This window comes from Podarcis erhardii (assembly GCF_964252035.2).
Source record: "Podarcis erhardii genome assembly, chromosome: 2".
In the NCBI taxonomy this organism is placed as follows: Eukaryota; Metazoa; Chordata; class Lepidosauria; order Squamata; family Lacertidae; genus Podarcis; species Podarcis erhardii.
Window position 1 is genome coordinate 30,337,679 of NC_138498.1, and position 8,964 is coordinate 30,346,642.

An 8,964-nucleotide genomic window follows, 5' to 3' on the forward strand; every position below is an offset into this window, starting at 1 on the left:
GAATGTGAACAGATAAACTCACCAGAGTGTATCCAGTCCACTCAGAGGAGATCAGTAGTCTAAATCCTGCAGTACAACTTCAGTAAAATAATGTTGCTGCAGCACTCTTCAAGCTGAGGAAATAAACTAGTGCCAGACATGGGGGAGTGAAGGCAATGGGATGTTCCTCCACTATTGCCGCTGTCTGTCTTGGCTAGTGAGAGAAGCCAGCTCTGGCCCCTGATAACTGCCACCTTGTGCAAAACATCAAGTATATAGGCTGCCATCTCTCAGCAGCAAGGACCAGCAATAGAATCACTCAGTCCTTGCGCTCATCTACTTCCAGTCAGCAAGACTGATCTCCTCTCAGTGGTGCAGCTAGGCCATTTCAGAGACCTCCTTAGACAGCCATGTGTATTACTTCAGTTATGAAGCATACAATGGGCATTTCTCCTCCCACGCCTCACAGTCGTTCCACAGAGCAACAGACAAAGCATGTGCAGTTTTGCACTTGAAACATACTTAAATCACGGCACCATTGTTAACAATAGGGGTAAAATGGGGCTCGCCTCTGTTGATAAACACATTTACTTGGGAATAGGCACCAGTTTGTTGCAGTTAACATTGCTATATTTTGAATAATAAACAAGCTTCTGTAAACATGTACATGGCAAACAGGTTTCCCCCTATTAATTAAAAACAACAAGCAGAATGCTGCAGCAACTAACATCAGCCCCCAGGGCCCTGGCACACACATGTTAGTCCAGATGCAGACACCAGACTTATGTGGAATCGCCCTTATTATCTCTGGCACTCTGGGTGCTAATTTGAGGGCCTTAGCGGCAACACGGTCTCCACTATTTAATGTCCCAGGCAAACTAGATACAGTGGTACCTTGGGTTAAGAACTTAATTCGTTCTGGAGGTCCGTTCTTAACCTGAAACTGTTCTTAACCTGAGACACCACTTTAGCTAATGGGGCCTCCTGCTGCCGCCACGCTGCCGTTGTGCGATTTCTGTTCTAATCCTGAAGCAAAGTTCTTAACCCGAGGTACTATTTCTGGGTTTGTGGAGTCTGTAACCTGAAGTGTCTGTAACCTGAAGTGTCTGTAACCCGAGGTACCACTGTATCCTCCCAGTGGTAGGCAAATTGATGCCCTCCAGATGTTTCAGGGTACAACCATCAACACCAGACGGCATGGCCAACAATAAGGAAAGATTGGAAATGTAGTCCACAATATCTGGAGATCATACGATGCTGGCTAATTAATTAGCATCTAATGTTGCATCAAAGCAAGTGTTCTATACTATGGATTCCTTCAGGCATTCATCTTCTCTAAAGCAGTTACGAGACAGAGATGTTCACCTGCCCCACCCTGTGCTTGTCCAAACCACCAAGAAAAAGTTGCTGCAGTCTCTGCATAGTTAAGTGACAGATGGAGCGTGGGAAATTCCCATAGCTCAGCATTCACACAGAAGACATTATTCAACTTATTCATTTTCCAGGATCTTGATGGACTAGGATACACAATGCGGGAAAAGCACTGTTTCAGTTATGGAGAGAAAGGCAGAAGGGCCTTATGGAAATCCACAAGACCCAACCCAAATTTCTCCTAACCCCAAGTTATTCAAAGCATCCTCCTCCCTCCTAAAAACAATAACTTACTCACTATAAGTAAGGGGGCACACCCTCTCTGACTCCTTGTAATTCCAAATACTGTGAAGAGGTATAGGTGATGTATCTGTATTTAGGATTTACTTACTTTGCTAAACTGTTATTAGGCATTACAAATATAGGCCATCATAAAACATCCATATATATAAAATTTTAAAATATATACAAATAAACAGCCATGTAAAATATGCAATAACGAGGATTTTCATTGGAGTTTCTTCCCGCTAAGTACAGTGGTATCTCGGGTTAAGTACTTAATTCAATCGGGAGGTCCGTTCTTAACCTGAAACTGTTCTTAACCTGAAGCACAGTTAATGGGGCCTCTTGCTGCCACTGCGCCGCCGGAGTACGATTTCTGTTCTCATCCTGAAGCAAAGTTCTTAACCCGAGGTACTATTTCTGGGTTAGCGGAGTCTGTAACCTGAAGCGTATGTAACCCGAGGTACCACTGTAGTGCCATTCACTTCTCGGCCTTTTGGCTAAGATCAAGTGTAGTGTAGTTCAAGAGGACAGGAACAGCGGCAGTGAGAGGAGAACATTTTTGAAAAAGGCAAAAGAGGCTCCCATTTTGGTTCCTTTAACTATAAAGGGCAAATTCCACCTGTTTCTGCAGTGTTGCAAATGAGGGCATACCTAAGATAGTGGAACCACATTGCCTTAGCAAAATTTAGGTTATAATAGCTCCTGCCAGAGCAAAAGACAGCTTCTCAGCACGCCAGTGGCTCAGTGGCAGAACTGATGCCATTGTTATGTGGAAAACTGATCCCTGACGAGGATGGCAAGGTCACAGCTGTGGGTGCACTTTACTTTTTAATGTGTCACGAAAAGGGCATAACATTTACTTCTGCAAATCTCCATCTGGGGCTCAGTGATTAACCAAACCCAGCAATCACAAAGGTCCTTCTATAAAAGAAGGAAATAAAATATTTAACAAGAGATTTACTGGGGGTTTTTTTTGGGGGGGGGGGTTTCCAGCCTCAGCCTCAGCCTTGTTACAGAGGCCAACAATTCACCTTTTTAAAAGTACATAAGCCAAGGGGGTCAGAACAGAGACTGCTTCTTATTTAACAATTTTAAGCTGAAATTAAAACAATGCACTTTGCTCAGGCAGAGGATTGGCCAAACATGCAACCCAGTCATTCTAGCATGTGCCAATGTCAGAGATGGACAAAAACATCAAAATGAGTATTAGGCTGGCTGCCCATGGGCAGATGTGGAGCTAGCTGTGGAGCTACAATTAATCCAGAATGCGGCAGCTAGACTGGTGACTGCGAGCGGCCGCCGAGACCATATAACCAGTGGCGTAGCGTGGGTTGTCAGCACCCGGGGCAAGGCAAGTAATTTGCGCCCCCTAACCCATGGATTTGCGCCCCCTAACCCATGGATTTGCGCCCCCTAACCCTAACCCTAACCCCCAGATGTTGCGCCCGGTGCGGCCGGCCCCCCCTGCACCCCCCACGCTACGCCACTGCATATAACACCGGTCTTGAAAGACCTACACTCGCTCCCAGTACTTTTCTGAGCACAATTCAAAGTGTTGGTGCTGACCTTTAAAGCCCTAAACGGCCTCGGTCCAGTATACCTGAAGGAGTGTCTCCACCTCCATTGTTCTGCCCGGACACTGAGGTCCAGTGCCGAGGGCCTTCTGGCGGTTCCCTCGCTGCGAGAAGCCAAGTTACAGGGAACCAGGCAGAGGGCCTTCTCGGTAGTGGCGCCTGCCCTGTGGAACGCCCTCCCACCAGATGTCAAAGAGAAAAATAACTACCAAACTTTTAGAAGACATCTAAAGGCAGCCCTGTTTAGGGAAGCTTTTAATGTTTAATAGGTTATTGTATTTTAGTGTTTTGTTGGAAGCCGCCCAGAGTGGCTGGGGGGACCCAGCCAGATGGGCGGGGTATAAATAATAAATTATTATTATTATTATTATTATTATTATTATTATTATTATTAGCTGCTCCAGCATCTGGAGCGGCACACATGATGTGCACGTGGGGGTGGGGCAAGCATCCTAGGGGGCGGGGTGAATGTCGCAAGGGGGCAGCGCGGCGATGTCACACCCCCCTCAGGGATGACACCCGGGGCGGACCGCATCCACCGCACCCCCCTTTCTCTGCCAGTGCCCATGGGTACTTTTGTTGGCCGGGCACAACCAGCAATGTGGACTTCTGTCAGACTATCCTTTACAAGCCATGACTGCATCTGACCATGGTGGGTTTCAACCTTTCATCTGGAAATCGTTGCTTTAGATTATTCAGTACTATTCAGTACTGATTTATGAATCATTAGTGAATCAATAAAGGAACTAGGTGGTGCAGAATATAGGTCTTTCAAGTACGCCAGTAATTTTAGAATGCTCTGACTCCCATCAAAGATAATAGAAAGCATATATTTGAGGCCGTGGGAAGCAGGATAGAACCCTCACTAATCAGTAGCAATAATAAGAAGTATCAAGCCAGTCTAAAATAGGAAGTGAATACATTTTGTAAGAGTGTGCAAAATGAAGAAGTTCCCCACCTATTCGTCTCTCTAGCCACTCATCGCCAACTATTTTCTATCACTTACAAACAACCCTAATGAGTCCAGTCTTCATTTCCAAGGAAACTGGAGATAATAGGAAATGCATGTCTCTTCACACTGAAGTATCAGTTATGTTAAGTTTCTTGAAAAGAAGCCTTGGAACTGAAAGAGCTTTGGCTTTTGCAATTGTTTGGGGCATCACAATTGAACACCATGGAAACTGGGAGGGATGTCACAAAGCCTGGTTTGAACAATATCAGGAAGTGGAACACAGAAGTGCACCCGAGAAGCACACAGACGATGATTAACTGATTGGGAGTAGGGGGTGTTGTTGTTGTTTAGTCGTTTAGTCGTGTCCGACTCTTCGTGACCCCATGGACCAGAGCACGCCAGGCACTCTTGTCTTCCACTGCCTCCCGCAGTTTGGTCAAACTTATGCTGGTAGCCTCGAGAACACTATCCAACCATCTCGTCCTTTGTCGTCCCCTTCTCCTTGTGCCCTCCATCTTTCCATCTTTCCCAACATCAGGGTCTTTTCCAGGGAGGGAGTAGGGGGTAGTGACTGTCTATTTCTCAACCTTGGTATGGGGAAAACTCGCTATTGTAGAAAGGTAAAAAGGTAAAGGACCCCTGGACAGTTAAGTCCCATCAAAGGCGACTATAGGATTATGGCGCTCATCTCGCTTTCAGGCCGAGGGAGCCGGCGTTTGTCCACAGACAGCTTTCTGGGTCACGTGGCCAGCATGACTAAACCGCTTCTGGCGCAAGGAATACTGTGACAGGAGCCAGAGTGCATGGAAATGCCGTTTACCTTAAACTGCTTGAACTGTTAGGTTGGCAGGAGCTGGGACAGAGCAACGGGAGCTCATCTCGTTCCAATTGGCAAGCCCAAGAGGCTCGGTGGTTTAGACCACAGCAGCACCCATGTCCCTACCCATAGAGAAGCATTGACCTTTGAAAAAAAAGGGTAATCAGTTAGCTTCCAGGCCTGTTATTCAGACTGATAATAGTTTAATTATAAAACCTGATGTGAACAAATATTTTAAAGAAAACAAATTCACAAGCATTTGTGGATGTGAGAGCAGCTTTTGTCTATTTTATTGTGACCTCAATATTACAGCCATTTATTTATTTATTTATTTATTTATTTATTTATTTATTTATTCACCATCCCATGCTTGCTTGTGCAGGCATGCACACATATGCAAATCTAATTGTCTGCCCTTTGTTTGAGCCACTTTCAATAATCAGCAAGGCAGGATATGACACTCAAAACACAAAATCACTTGCAGCGATATGCATTCTAGAAGAGCAGCCACATTAATACGTTGTTTTAGAAGGACAAAAGTGGCACACATGCCATACGTTTAGCAAACGACTTCCCTCTCACCCCCAAAAAGTAATGGGAACTGTAGTTTGGTAAGGATACTAGGAATTATATCGTAAACTGCAGTTCCCAGGGATTCTTTGCAGGGAGCCATGTGCTTTAAATGAATGATATGTACACAGCCAAGGAACCCAGAGGCCCTGAAACCAGTGTGTCTTACAAATGGACAGATTGGTGTCTCAAGATCAACAGAGCCATGAACCAAAAGCACCCTGGCAAGAGCTTTCTTTGGAGCAATGATTTTTTTATGTGTGCTTGGCATAAAAAACTCCAATGTCCAAAAAACTCCTGTCCAAAACTCCAATGCTGTTTACAGCAAAAAGTTCCAGACTAAGCTACACAGTTAGCATGATGAACTTGATGTACAGGAATAGTAGCACACTGATAAACTGCAAATATTTTTTGTTGTTGCCATGCCTTTAAATTCAAGTTCAAGGTCGTAAGTTTACTGTTCTAGCCAAACTTGTATTAGGCAAATGTATTAATAAAATAATGCAGAACATGCATCTATAAAAATCCATAATATAAAAAATACTTTGCCAAGTTCCTGAGCATTAAAACAGTTTCCCTCGCGCATCTCTGACAGCTCCAATTCTAAAACAGTACAACGCATCATCAGAGATCTACAACCTCTCCTGGACAATGACAGTTCTCTTTCTCAAGCTCTGGGAGGAAGACCTTTCATTGCCTACAGACAGCCACCCAGTCTTAAACAACTCCTAACCCACAATAATACTACAACCAGACCTAACACGGACACTGGCATCAGAGCCTGCAATAAACCCAGATGCCAACTTTGCTGCCACATACACCCGGACAACACCATTACTGGCCCCAACAACATCACACATACCATCTCGGGACTATTTAATTGCTCATCGTCTAACATTGTGTATGCCATAAAATGCCAACAGTGTCCTTCAGCTCTCTATGTTGGACAAACAGGCCAGACCTTACGCCAAAGAATAAACGGACATAAATCGGACATCAGGAATCACAAGACAGAGAAACCAGTAGGAGAACATTTCAATCTCCCAGGACATTCTATACAAGATCTCAAAGTAGCTGTTTTACTACAAAGGAATTTCAGAAATAGACTGGAAAGAGAAGCTGCTGAATTACAACTTATCACCAAACTCAAAACCATGGAGAAACCATGGAGAAACAAAGACCTTGGATTCTTATCTCATTATACATGACAAAGCCATTTTTCACCTTTTCACCCCTTGCTTTTTCCTGTACGACCTATTGCAGTCGTTAAGAGTCGTCAACAGGCTCATCACAGCTATCTGCCAATCACCCATTCCCACCACCCTTCTGAGTAATACCCCTCAACACCTTCTCACTATATAGAAGGGTCTGGAAACTTCTGTTTCAGTGTATCTGAAGAAGTGTGCATGCACACGAAAGCTCATACCAAGAACTGACTTAGTTGGTCTTTAAGGTGCTACTGGAAGGAATTTGTTTTGTTTTGACTATGGCAGACCAACACGGCTACCTATCTGTAGCTCCAATTCTAGTATTATTTTGCCTTTTTAAAATCCAATTTGCCAATATCCACGATGTAAGAGAGAGAGGTTACCAGAGACACCAACAAACTCAATTCCAGCATGATTTCAGATCCAACCTCTGAATCAACACAACAATTTCTAGCTATTCTGTCTTACTAACCTATTTTTCCTCTTCTTTCTTTCTTTCTTTCTTTCTTTCTTTCTTTCTTTCTTTCTTTCTTTCCAGCCTGTGCACAAACGGCTACTCTATGTGTTACGAAGTTACTGTATTACTGTCACTTAAAAGAAACCAAACCATTTCTGCCAGGATATGCCTGCTTTCTTCTGTGAACAAGGGTTTCAGAAAGTAATCTCTAGGATCTCTATATAAGGGACAGGCTAACAGATAAGGAGTAATGCCTTCCACCTGAGGGTTGACCACAAATACAAAGTCTATCTGTGTATGGGACCTTGTTGTAGAGGCGCTCCAAGACTGCAGTGGGCATCACTTGGAAACACAGATCAATAAAGTCATTTCTTAAGGAAACTGGTAAGAGTTTGGTCAGGTAACTAGCTCTAAAATGCTCTGTTCTCAAGAGAGGATACCAAGGGGGAAGTTTGGTGTTTCTAATTAGTTGTAGATTCTGGATTCTGTCAAAAAGAGCCAATTCCTTCGTTGGCACTTTAACAAGGTCAAAGAAGAGCTCAGCAGTTCTGGAAAATAATAATAGTCCAAAACACCTTGACAAACTGCTTTCTATAGTTGGTTATCACCCAATTCCATATAGCACAGTGCAGGAAAACACTCAGTAGGAACAGTAGCAATTTTTAAAATATACTTTAACTCAGTGCAGTCTGCTCTTGCCTTAATTGCTGGCTTCCCCAGATTCTGTATGAAGAAGAGCTGCTGCTACTTCTGATGGTACAGAGCAAAGCTTGGGGGGGGGGACCGACCGCAGAGTTCCCAAAACTTTAACAGAGTTCAAATCGGAGCCCCAGATTTCAACACCATAGACTATTGGAGTAAGTCGTTTGCTACCAAAAATATTTAGGGCAGGTTCAATTTGCTGGAAGATATCAACAAGATTTGGAGTTTTGCTCATAGAAGGTTGACGCAAGCTCATCTGATGATTACGATACGGTGTCTCTTGAATATCACTGGTCTGTCTGTGAAATCATTTCAGTGTTTTCACGCCCTGTATTTCTCTACACATTCTTGCAGATTTGGGTGTTGGTGTGCATTCTGTTACAGGACACAGGGTCACTGGTGTTGGAAAGTGTTTGTTTACCTTTTAAATAAGTATGCCAATCAGTGGCCTAACATCTACTTTAGGTAATAATAATAATAATAATAATAATAATAATAATAATTTATTTATACCCTGCCCTCCCCAGCCAAGACCGGGCTCAGGGCAGCTAACAAGCAATAAAAAAACAAGTTGATTAAAATACAATTTAAAAGATTAAGATACAACATTAAAACATTAGGATGTAGTCTCTTCATAGGAGGAGAAAGGAAAAAGAAAGAGGGGGAAGGAATCAAACTGATTCTAAGCCAAAGGCCAGGCAGAACAACTCTGCCTTACAGGCCCTGCGGAAAGAAATCAGATCCTGCAGGGCCCTGGTCTCATGAGACAAAGCATTCCACCAGGCCGGAGCCAGTGTTGAGAAGGCCCTGGCTCTGGTTGAGGCTAATCTAACTTCCTTAGGGCCCGGGACCTCTAGGGTGTTGCTATATGTGGACCTTAAGGTCCTCCGTGGTGCATACCAGGAGAGGCAGTCCTGTAGGTACGAGGGTCCTAGGCTGTGAAGGGCTTTAAAGGTCAAAACCAGCATCTTAAATCTGACCCTGTACTCCACCGGGAGCCAGGGCAGCTGGAAAAGCACTGGGTGAATATGCTCCCATGGCAGAGACCC

General features: G+C 44.0%; 1 long non-coding RNA gene across 1 annotated transcript; it reads right to left on the reverse strand.

Annotated features, from left to right (window-relative positions):
- Positions 1-622: 622 nt before the first annotated feature.
- LOC309335120 lies at positions 623-4,318 on the reverse strand. The gene is made up of 3 exons (XR_014153364.1): positions 4,168-4,318; positions 1,649-1,720; positions 623-1,496 (listed from the first exon to the last, which is right to left on the reverse strand). It is a non-coding gene; the product is annotated as an uncharacterized lncRNA (long non-coding RNA).
- Positions 4,319-8,964: the final 4,646 nt, after the last annotated feature.